Here is a 12,712-nt window from a genome sequence, read left to right as displayed (position 1 = left end):
TTCTTGGATATATCTTCCCGAAGAAAGCTTCTCTGACTGCCCCCGTCAACGACAGCACGCAAAAACATCCTGCTGTGGTCGGAAACAGCCCATACACGTATGGTCTGAAGAAGTACAGTGGTACCCTCTTTCATGTTTTGGTTTGTCTCCGCAGATGTGTAATACGCATTTTCGGCGTTAGTCTTCGGCTGTCCAGAGTTATTACCTTGCTGCATGCAGAGAGACGTCGCGTGTCTTCGTTTGCAGTGTGAGCACTCGATACGTCTCCGGCATTCGCTTGAGCGATGCCCTTTGGCCGTGCAGCGAAAACAGCGTGCGTCCATGCGAAGAATCTCTTTTTTGTCGGTACTCGTCAGCTTGGCCGTACATTCCTCGGTGACATGTTGTCTGTTCTTGCAGAAAAGGCAAGGACTTTCTTTCGGAGGTGGCTTTCCTGCGTTGTGAAAGACAGCAACTGTCGGAGGACGTAGCTTGTGAGGGTCCTGGTTGCGCCATCCATACGTCTTGTCGAAGTTTCTTGACGCTTTGTCAAGCACTGGTTGTGATTTCTCACGGCTTTCAACCTCGATACGAATGAATTCCATGAGATCTTGCAGTCTCGTATCGGCTGTTTGAGCACGCTCCCCAGAAGTAGAAGTTGAAGTTTCAGCACAACGTCGATGGTACTGAACAACAATGTCGGGAGGAAGACTCCGAAGCAGTATGTCCATAAGCATCGAGGCGTATGATGAAGTGGGCACCTTCAATGCCGTCAAACCTCGAACGTGGCTCTGGAGGGCATCGTAGAGGCGGCGTAACCCAGTCACGTCGGAGGAAGACCGAACAGCAGTTAGGGATCGTAGGCGGTAGAGATGTTCCTGTTCTATGCGGAACGGATCTCCAAACCTAGCGCGAAGCATCTCGATGGCATCCTTATAGCATGCTTCGGTTGTCTCTAAATTGGCAATTGCTGAAGCGGCCTCTCCGGAAAGGTAATTCCTGAGGTAGTGAAATTTCTCCGTTACGCTCAATGTCGGGTTCTTGTCGATAGTTGCCTCAAACTGCTCCCAAAACGGCAGCCACTTGCTCATGTCACCGCGAAATGGCGTTATTTCCAATTGTGGAAGCCGGGGTCCTGATGAACGGCTAAATGACTGAAGCGTCTCCCGTGACGAGCCGTCAATCAAAGTCGCAGATGCGGCAGCTGACGCAGTCGGGCTCTTTAGAGATTCCATGACTGTCTTGAGGCTTGATATCGCGTTAAGCGCCTCATCTTCGTACTGTAGCACAGTCTCTAGCTCAGCTTCCAGTAATTCGGTAGGTATCAAAGGTTCCATCTCGGTATTGATCGCGCGGAGTTCCGCCTCGCAAGTTGTCAAGCGCTGGAGCACAGACTGCAAGCTCACCAAGTCTGGAGGCGTAGATTGGAGCGCAGCTTTGGCTTCGTTCACCAGTTTCGTGAGAAGGGCCCGCCGTGCCGTTCGCTTGGGCTTCAAACGGTCCATCGTCGTCTTTCAGGCCCAATGGCTCGTCCGGACAATGCCGGGTGGTTGAAGACGGGTGATTTCGGCACCAAAGTTGTTGTGAACCGCAAGAAACCAGGACGCCAGGGTAGGGCAGAACTGGGAACGCACTTCCACTTTCTTTTATTTACTAATGATGATAGTGTGCACGCCCTCTTCTTCCTCCTCTACTTCCACAACAGAAGCGTTGCAGAGAACCGAAACCAAGGAAAATTTGGGCCACAACGGCTCAATTATAAAGCAGGGGCTGTGGGAATATGACAAGGAAAGGTGATGGTTCCGCGAGAGCGCCTTTGAGGCCGTTATGCATGAATAATGACCTCCACGCGGGGGTAGTGTTACGACGGGGCGGCTTTAATTAAATCGAGACGTCCGCCGAAGTAATACGTTTACTTCTAAGGAAACCGGATCATTCTGGAGATTGTTTTCATGGTTAACAACTTCTAAACTGAAAACATTTCACACAAATCCTCTAGGCTGAGCCCGCAAAACGAGCTCATTCGATATTTGTCCATAAGTTATTTATTAAATCCTTAAAATAGGCCTAAATTTCTTAAAAACCATAATTAACATTCTAACTTGATATCGGAAACATAAATATTAAAGACTGCCGACCTAACGTATGGTATAAATACGTGAAGTTGTATGAACACAATAATAATAATAATAACACACACACATTATATATATATATATATATATATATATATACATATATATATATATATATATATATATATATATATATATATATATATATATATATATATATATATATATATATATATATATATATATATATATATATATATATATAGAGAGAGAGAGAGAGAGAGAGATGAAGAATTTTTTGAGTCAGAAAGAAAGTGGTGAAAAAATGCCCGCCGGGTGCGATCCGAACCAACAACCTCCAGAATACGCGTCTGGTGCGATGACCACTACGCTACCGGCGGGGCTGCTTCCCCACCACTTTCTCGGGTATTTATGTTAACGTATTTTTTGTTTCCTGCATTTGGGGGTGATAGCCAGCGCCACTCGGACTACTCGGGGTGAAGGGGACCTTCTTTTTAACCCCCGGGCCGTGACTCTAGTGTCTACGACATGTCGAGAGTGGTCAACCTGCTTTGAACCCTCTTAAGCTCCGTAGGGCACCAAGACTGCCAGGACAGAGGCCCTCGCTATGCATGTAGCGAATCAGAATGGGAAATGAGGGGCTCGTTGAATTAAGATAGAAATAAGGATTGGCAGTCAAGAAAACCTCGGGAAGCAAAGGGGAGAATGCGGTATGTCATAGAAACAGATGAAGAATTTTTTGAGACAGAAAGACAGTGGGGAAAAAATGCCCGCCGGGTGGGATCCGAACCCACGAACTCCAGTATACGCGTCTGGTGCGATGACCGGGCCTGTTTCCCCACCACTTTCTCTGGTATTTATGTTAAGGTATTTTTTTGTTTCCTGCACTTGGGGGTGATAGCCAGCGCCACTCCGACTACTCGGGGTGTAGGGGACCTTCTTTTTAATCCTCCGGCCGTGACTCTATTGTGTACGACATGTCGAGAGTGGTCGACCAGCGTTGAACCCTCTTAAGCTCCCTATGGCACCAAGACTGCAGAATAGAGGCACTCGCTATGCATGTAGCGAATCAGAATGGAAAATGAGGAGCTCGTTATATATATATATATATATATATATATATATATATATATATATATATATATATATATATATATATATATATATATATATATATATATATATATATATATATATATATATATATATATATATATATATATATATATATATATATATATATATATATATATATAAGAGAAGAAAAACTTCGAAAAAACTTCGAACAAGGTAAAAGCACGACGATTGTGGCCTACGTTTCAGCAAAGAGTGAGGAAAGCAAGTTCTCTTTGCTGAAACGTAGGCCACAATCGTGCTTTTACCTTGTTCGAAGTTTTTCTTCTCTTGTGTTCTCTACCATCTTCAAAGTTCTACTACTCCCTATATATATATATATATATATATATATATATATATATATATATATATATATATATATATATATATATATATATATATATATATATATATATATATATATATATATATATATATATGTTTTTCTTTCTTTCTTTCTTCTGTATATTAAAAAAAATGTTTACTTCATTAAGCGTAGTGAAAAAGAAAAGAGCCTAACCACACCCCTATGCCTCCTTTGGCGTTGTAGACTGCTGCCCTATCTTTCTGTACTTCCTCAACGAGCCCCTCATTTCCTTACTATATATATACATACATACATATATATATATATATATATATATATATATATATATATATATATATATATATATATATATATATATATATATATATATATAACAGAAATAAGGGTTGGCAGTCAAGAAATCCTCGGAAAGCAAAGGGGAGGTTGTGGTAGGTCATTGAAACAGATAAAGAATTTCGAAAGAAAGAAAGAAAGCGGAGAAAAAATGCCCGCCAGGTGGGATCCGAACCCACGACCTCCAGAATACCGGTCTGGTGCGATAACCACTACGCTACCGGCGGGGCGATTCCCCCCCCCCCCCTCCCCGCTTTGTGGGGTATTTATGTCAATGTAATTTTTTCCTGTGCTTGGGGGTGGTAGCCAGCGCCACTCTGACTTCTCGGGGTGAAGGGGACCTTCTTTTTAATCCCCGCGTCGTGACTCGAGTGCCTACGACATGTCGGTCAACCAGCGTTGAACCCTCTTAAGCTTCCTATGGCACCAAGACTGCCAGAGCAGAGGCCCTCGCTATGCATGAAGCGAATCAGAATAGGAAATGAGGAGCTCGTAGAAATAACACAGAAATAAGGGTTGGCAGTCAAGAAAACCTCGGAAAGCAAAGGGGAGGTTGTGGCAGGTCATTGAAACAGATAAAGAATCTGGAAAGAAAAAAAGAAAGCGGAGAAAAAAGAAGTTTCTCCGCTTTCTTTTTTTCTTAGGAAGTGTGTTTAGGAAGGAAGTGTGTTTAGGAAGGAGGAAGGCACTTAGGAAGTGTGTTTCCTTCAGCCACCGCCCACACAGGCGCAGCAATATTAAGAGAAGTAAACAGATAAGGAAGGGGTGCTGGGCATCTTACTCCAAAGGAGCGGAAACAACCTGCTGCAAAAGGCGAAGCGTGGAATCGACAATTAGTCCTACAGACACTGGGAAACGCAAAACGCCAGCTATGTCTCAGGCAGAAGGTGACGTTAAAGTTGAAGAGCCCAAAAGGGCGGATAGCCAGGGCGGCGTCCTCAAAGGGAAAGGCCGCCGCTTCCCGAAGAGACCAGATAATAGCCACAAATGGCTTGTCCACAGCCCGCGTTCCGGGCACAAAGTGAACAATGACGACCCCTCGATGGGCGCCCACGCCGAGGGAGGGTACACATTAGGCAGACACAAAAACGGCAAGTGTACACAGCCCGAAATTGAAAGCAAGCACCGCAAGAGCGCGGTTCACAAGCTGCTCCCCCCAAAAGGCTTGTAATTTTTCTTGTAGCTGGCCGAAAAATTCGACTGGCCGCTAAGAGAGGGCTATTAAAATAACGTCAAGGCTTTCTCTCACGCGCAAAATCACCTTACAAGCGACGCAGCACTGCGGCCGTATTATGCAAATAGCTCCGCGCAGCGAATACAGGACGTACAACACTGATAGTCTGCTTTACTCTGAGTCTCTTTTTTTATTGCCGCCGTATAAAACATCCGTCGAATTGCGACTGGAACGAAAACCCAGAACAGTAGCTACTTATCTTCTGTAACGCAAATGGCTGCCCAAGTGGGCATCCGTGAAGCAAGTGAAGGGTTCCCAGGATTTAGAGCGCACCCGGGAACCGTTTTCAGCAGGTGTTTTATGACCACGTTTATTTTTTCGGAGCCCCTTACAGTCCGGTGGCCGTGACTACAATTAGCTGCTGCAGGAGTGTGCGAGTTGTGGAGGCCGTTCCTCCAGCCTCGTTTAGGAAATAAATAAATGAAGGCAAACAGGGCTAGGCAGGCCTGTAAGGAAGGGATAAGGAAACAGACGCCGTCTTTTTTTGTAAGCCTCTCTCGATCTTCCACAGTGCCGGCTGCGGTTGTTTATTCTTCCTCGACGTCAGATTTCCCCCGCTTCTTCGTCGTGTTTTTCTCGGCTGCGTGTCGTTTAGGGAGGCGCAAAAACTGCCTTCCGGGAGGCAACGGGGCATCAGGAGCTGGCAGCATCTCTGAGTCAAACGGCACCGATCAAGGAAGCTTTTCCGACACCGGCATCGTACCATTTCTTCTTCAAAATGCATCCGTGGGAAGGATAGCTCACCTGCGGGGATTTATTCGTATGCTTTCTATTCTGCAGGCTAATTTCTTTATCGCGGTGCGAGTTTCTTTGCGATTTTCTAGAATTTATGTTATTTCTACATTAACACATGTTATATCCCTCTGGCTGCTCTGTTTAGGGCAGCGAGCATATTTCACGACGCAGTAAGTTCTCACAGCGGTAATTTTACAGGCTATCTGCCTCGTTCTTAGTGTGCGTATACCGTCAAAGAGGCTGCCATCCTCTTCACTTCGGCAAGTTCTTCGGCTGACTGCTCCCCTCTACCGCTTTGTATTTTCATTAAGATGGCTCATACTGCCCCTAACAAATGTCTTCCCAGCAATTTATTTGTGTTTAAACGTGAAGCCGACTTGAAGAAGGTCGGCGGAAGCTTGTGTTTTGCAAGCTGGCTTTCTGGCATTGGGTGTTGCAGGGTGAAGCCTACTATTAAAAGAAAAACAGCTAACTGCTAATGAACGCGGCGGATGGAGACCACCGCCGACGGCCGCGTCGCGGACGCCAATTCGAAAGCGCGATTCCTGTCAGGACCCCGAATACTGCGAGACCGAAAACGTAACAAGTCGGCGCGGCTCCTATGCCGCTGCACGCTTACTCTTTGCGACGGTGCGGTTTGAGCGGGAGTCTTTGGCTAACCAATAACCCACAAACAGCTATGCTGGTCACAAACCTTCACAGAGCGGAATGACAGAAACATTTTTATGCGGCCGTTGATAGTATTTGTATAAAACAGTTTAGCAGTTCTGTTTGTTCAAAAGCTAACTGTATGGTGTTTTTTTTTTTGAAACACCAGAGGCTATAGCCAAACGAAACTGGTGTCAGTCTTTCAGCTGTCTTAGAACCATGCCACATAATGTACCGGATGTCGAAACTGTTTTACTGACACTTCAATTTTTTTTTTAATTTCAAATAAAGTTCACGAGTGTAGTTCCCTCCTGGCTTCTGCTATGAAAGGACTTACGGAAACTGTTCAAATGGCTTGGCTCCGCGCGCGTTCGAGCATATAACTGAATGGTCGTGATCACGTACTCCGGAACTACGTTTTCGCAGTGCGTGGCATATAGCAAACCTTAGCGCCAAACCTTCGCGCTTGTCGTTTTGCGCAGTACGAGGTTGGTAATTCGAACATCAATAATTCGCATTTATGGATAATTCGAACTACATGATTTGGTTCGGGCAAGAGGTCTATGTATAGATATGCCCGTTAATACTGCAGCATCTCCCGTGGTAGTGTGAACTTCCCGCCAGGTACATAGTGGTGTACCTTCCCGTTTGTCCGTTAGGCGGTGCTCGAAAGCAAGGAAGAGGACGAGGAGTGCGCGCCGAACGAAGGGAAAGAGGAAGAAGACCGTGGAACGGTTGAGGCTAGCCAGAGCTCGTTTCTTGTGGGCACAAGTTCGCCTTGTCTAATAAACCCAGTTTGCCTTTTTTTATTGTAACCATCGTTACAATACGAACCCGAGTAGGTTCCGCCACAGATAATTCGAACTACCTGCCACCGCGTCGACTCCTTGGCGCGTGGCACACGGCCAGAGAAACACACCGCAAGGCTTTATAGTACGGATCTAAACCCAATCTAAATCTCACATGGTGGGCGTTTTAGAAGACGCATTCTTTGCGTACTCATCCCGCTCAATTCGATTCCTGAAACCGTGTTGGTGTTCAGTTAATAGGCTAAATGTTTCTAGGAAGTTCATTACACGCTTATCTATTAGTTTCTAAAATAGATTGTTGATGCAGGACAAAATTGTTATGGGACGGTTATTGGCCCGGTCATTGGGGTCTTCTCCTTTATAGATGGGCACAACCCTTCAAATTTTCAACTGTGCTGGGTATTAAACATTGCTGCTAACGCTGGCGCAAGGATTTCAATGTTGTCTTTGATAATTTTAGCAGGAATTGCGTCATGTCCCACGGCCTTATTTGATTTCATCTGTCTTGCCGTGCTTATAACTTCCATTGTTGTTATCTCACTAAATACGAATGAGTTGGGTTGCGGGAGAGGTAAGATAGGCTCGTTTTAATCACATTACTGGTAGGGGGGTACTTTTCTAGGCTAATAAAGAAATTGTTAAAAATTTCCGCGACACCATCCTGACTACAGTTTAATATCCGGAAATCTGACAGAGTGTTGCATTTTTGGGACGATTTTGTTACAGAGTTGATTGTACGCAAGATTTCTTTGGAATTGCTATTTGCTTTGAGCACCAGGTTGTTGTAATGTTATTTTTTTCTTTTGCGCATGAGGGCAAGTGATAAGTTGCGCGCGGACCGATATTGTGCTAATAGTAAGGGTTGTCTTTGTTTTCTCTCATCTTATTCCGCCAGTTCTCTTTGCGCTTGATAACACTGATAATGCTTTCCGTCATCCACGAACAAATCGGAACCGAAAAGTATGTCTCTTGGCGGAAATACGTTTAAACTTAACACATTCTGATAAAAGCAGTATTGAGGATCTATCGGAAGCCATGTTTGCATCTGCTTCACAAATGGACGAGAAGTCTTGCTCTTTTATATTCTGGCTTGTTTTAGATGCAAAGCATCTCTTGCTCTCGGCTCTGTCGTCCGTCGTCCGTCGTCCGTCCGCACCTGTCCCCCTCTCCCTACCAGCTGTGCAATAGCACGCGCGCTTCTGCTCCTCTCCCTCCCTCTTTGCCAGCTGTGCGATAGCGCACGCACTGCTCTTCCTCTCCCCCTCTCCACGCCAGCTGTGCGATAGCGCGCGCGCTACTCATCACCGCAGCTGCGCGATAAGCGCGCATGCGCGTCTCCTCTCTCATTCCCTCTCCACTCCATCTGCTCGATATAATAAACCCGGTCCGCGCGCCGCTCCCTCAGTTGCTGCTTCGGTTGAGTCACGCTGCGCCGTCCGATGAGCTGAATGGACGCCAACAATTCTGTTATTTTCCGTTATTTGGGTACCCAATCTCGTGAACGTTTCAGAACCTCCGAGATGCTTCGCATCAACTCAGGGTTCCCTCGCGGGAAGGTGGTGTCATTTTTATAATCTCATCGTTCTAGCAGTTGCGTCTGTTGATTTTCCATGTTGCGATTGTCAACCGTTGCCAACAAAAATGCCGGATAGTGATCGGTAATATCTTCTGTTATTACTCCTGCCTGAACACAGTTCTCATCGTAGTCTGATAGTATGTGGTCAATTATGGAAGACGTATTTGCAGATACTCTCGTGGGGTTTACTATATGGGTTTGGAAGCCATTGGTTGAAGGCAACGCTTAGTACTCAGTGTTCATGTTATTGGCCATGTTTAGGTTGAAATCACCGCAAATGATAGCTTTACTGCTTTTGTTAGCAAAGTACTGCAAAATGGCCTCCATCTTTGACATAAATACCTGAATTTGAGACCCTGGGGACCTGTAGACTACGCCGACAGAAATTTTGTTTTCTAATTCAGCGAACAACATTTGAGTTTCCCCTAATCATGTTTCAGTTAAGCTAAGTTTTTTGTAGCGAATCTGTGTGGATAGGTAGAGAGCAACTCCACCACCTCTAGCATCAACGTTTCTGGGGAGTGATGCAAACGTGCAGTTTGGCAAATCAATAAACTCGTTATCTTTCAATCAAGTTTCTGATATAGCTATGATGTCATACTGTAAATTTTGACGTGTTAGAAGAGAAAGTAGGCTTCTTATGCTGCAGTGTAGGAGACTAATAGTGGGAATACTCGAAGAGAATTGTTGTTGTTTGTTCGTTTATTTAATAGCCTCAACACTTAGTGGACACTAAGCGGGTCCGATCTATATCCAGGAAACTAGGATGGCCTCCCGGATATAGTCCAGTAGGGAACGGTAGGCAGGACCATGGAGCCACCGATGGTAATACGTGTCTTGCAGCAAATTCAGGCCTGCTGCCATCAAACATTTCCTTCGAATGTCCTTAGTTCCAGGGCATGTCCATATTAGGTGGTGGAGGTCTGCCGGAACCGTTTCCTCACAGCAGGTTGGACATTTCACATGTCCTCGGTAGTCCCCTTTCCATCCACTCGTGCGGGCAGGAGTAAGAGCCACGCCCAGTCGGATCCTTCGTAGTACAATCTCCTCCATCCTGGTAAGATTGAGGGGGAGGAGAACCGAACACGGAGGTATGAGAGCACGCGTTCGGCGTCGAAGGTCCTCCTTGGCAGCCATTCTTCTGGCCCATGGGTCACTTGGGAGCTGGGCGGGGGATGATGGGGACGGGCAGTTGTGTGACAGGAACTCAGCCCGTTCATTTCCTGCAATACTGGTGTGACCAGGAACCCATGACCCAACCACTTTGGATGGCATTTTGCTGTGGAGCTGGTGGATGCGTTGGCAGATGATGGGGGTCTGTGCAACCTGTTTCAAATAGTGGATCACTTGCGTAGAGTCGGTACGAAGATTGATGGTTTTCAAGTCTTCATTGGAAGCGGCTGCACATAGTAGGGCGTCGTGTATAGCCTGAAATTCCAGCAGGATTGGGGTGCATGTGACATAGGCGTAGGGAATAGGGCCTTCGATGCTGGGATGAGTGGGGCTGCCCCACGCAGTGACTCCATGCGTTCCTGTGCATGAAGCGTCGTTGTAGATGAGGCATTTATCCTCTGGTCCCGGGTTATTTGGGAGGGGAGAGAGCTGTACTTCACCCTCCTTGGTCCGCCGTCTCTGCAGATGGCTTGTCTTGTTGGAGGTTATAATCGTATAACCCCAGGGTGGAAACTCATCCTGACTTTCCGGAGGAGCCAAGGTGCCCGGCTTGAAGTGGTCGTACAGTGCATGGCCGTTGTGCAGACATACATACTTTGACAGTCGCACAGCTCGGCGTTGATTTATGAGCTCGTCAACTTTGTTGAGCTGAGCTTGTTCCTGAAGGACCGGTATCGGGGTGATGCGAGGGAGACCGGTGATGGCTCGCATGGCTTCTCTATTAATAGCTTCAGTTTAGCATGTTGGGGTGTGGTTAGACGCTGAAACTGGGCTTCATAAACCAATCGTGGTTGGAGCACAGCGCATGCCAGCCTACGAGCGACCTCAGTTCTTGCACCACCCGCTTTTGGCGCAATGCGGCGGATCAGGCGAATGGTATTTGCCGCCGTTTGCCTCACTGCTTTCAGCCATGCTGTAGCGGTACCAGCCTGGTGAATATGCAGGCCCAGAATACGGAGCTCTGTAGCTTCAGCAAGCTGATAAGCGCCTATGCGTATGGATGGAAGGTCGACGGCGAGCTTCTTGCGGCCAGCTTTGTTAGCGACTGTCATGTACTTTGTCTTCTCGGCGGATACAGTAATACCAACTTTCGCTGAAAATGCCTGGATAACTTTAAGAGCCTTCGGCAGCGCTGTGTACTGCATCGGTACGTTTTTGTGCGTCGACCATACTGTGACATCATCCGCGTAGATGAGGAAGCGTGTGTGCTGCACAGTGTCGAGCTGCCACGCTAAGTGAATAAATACAATGTTAAAAATTTTGGTGACAGCACAGCTCCCTGGGGGACACCACGCACCGAGTGAAACAGTCCTACTGGCTGCGCTTCTACACGGACAGCGAATGTACGGTTTTTTAAAAATGCGGCGACATAATCAACCACACGACGTGTCAAGCCCAACTCAAGCATAGCACGTACGATAGCGTCGTCGGATAGATTATCATACGCCTTTGAAATATCGGTTGCCACTATTGTACGAGTGGCGTGGCTGTACGAGGAAACATTCAAGATGTCTTCAGCAGTCAGAGCACTATTTTCCATTTCAGACAGCTAGCGAACAAGAATTTGCAATTTTACACAATTTTTGCGATATCCTGTTTTGTGGCAATGTGGATAGCCCTGGCGTTTTCTGCTTTCCTCGCGAGGATTTTCGACTCAGTGACCCAAACGAATTTCCAGCTTTTTTTCTTCTTTTTTGCAATGGCCTTGCCCAGCAAGGCTTTGTTCTCAGGACACAGGTGTTCATTGATGAACATCGCATTCGTGTCCGGGTACCCTATTTCGTTTGCTGCGGACCGCTTTTTCTTTGCTGCCTGAAGACCTTCGTCACGTCTAGCTCGGGATACAAATTGAAAAATCACGTTAGTTTTATCTTTTTCTTTGGTCGGCACTCTGTGTACCACATCAACGTCTGAAGCAGCCACTGCTACTCCGACTTCCCTCCTATCTTTTGAACAATTTTCACTAGCGATTCCTTTTCTTCTTTGGGGATTCCTTTTATCTCAAGGTTGTTATTTCTAGTGTACTGCATTAGATCACTTAACTCTTTCGTTGCACTAAGCAGTGACTTAGCCAGTTTGTCTTTTTCTATTTTGAGGGCGGCATTATCTTTTTTTCAGGATTTCCAACTCTTGCTTCGTGCCGTGAAGTTCCTCGAATGTGTTGTTCATGAATTCCATGCTTTTTTAACTTCGGCTAACTCTTGTTTGAGTTTTGATGTGATGTCCGTGAAGTGCTTCAGCTGTTCCTTTATACTGTTTGGGGGTCTGTCACCCAATGTCATGCAGCGAGCGATCCAAGCGTACTAAGCAAAATATCAAGGAAAACTACGCACCTGCGAGATAGAGCAGATTCGTGAGCGGGGCGAATAATGCTTTCGTGCCTGGATCGCTCACTGCAATGTGGAGCTTCTAGGTGAGGATGGCTTTATATGGTCCCGAGGGCGTGTCAGCGATGCTCCGCGCAGGAGCTCTGCAGTCCGATTCCCTGGCACGTGGCACCGGCAGTTCAGCAGGCTTCATCGACACGTGTCATGTCATAGGCGGTACATCCAGCCGATTTACCCTACGCTGCAGATCCGGGGGACAGTGCTGCGAGATAGAGCAGATTCGTGGGCGGGGCCCGTTCGTGCCTGGATCGCTCGCTGCAAGGAGGACGCGGACGAATCCCAGTGTGGCCGTCCGCTC

The sequence above is a fragment of the Haemaphysalis longicornis genome, unplaced genomic scaffold, assembly GCF_048455015.1.
Source record: "Haemaphysalis longicornis isolate Haplotype H1 unplaced genomic scaffold, Haemaphysalis longicornis Haplotype H1 scaffold_154, whole genome shotgun sequence".
Taxonomy (NCBI): Eukaryota; Metazoa; Arthropoda; class Arachnida; order Ixodida; family Ixodidae; genus Haemaphysalis; species Haemaphysalis longicornis.
The sequence above is the reverse complement of the archived record's forward strand: the minus strand, read 5'-3'. Positions refer to the sequence as shown.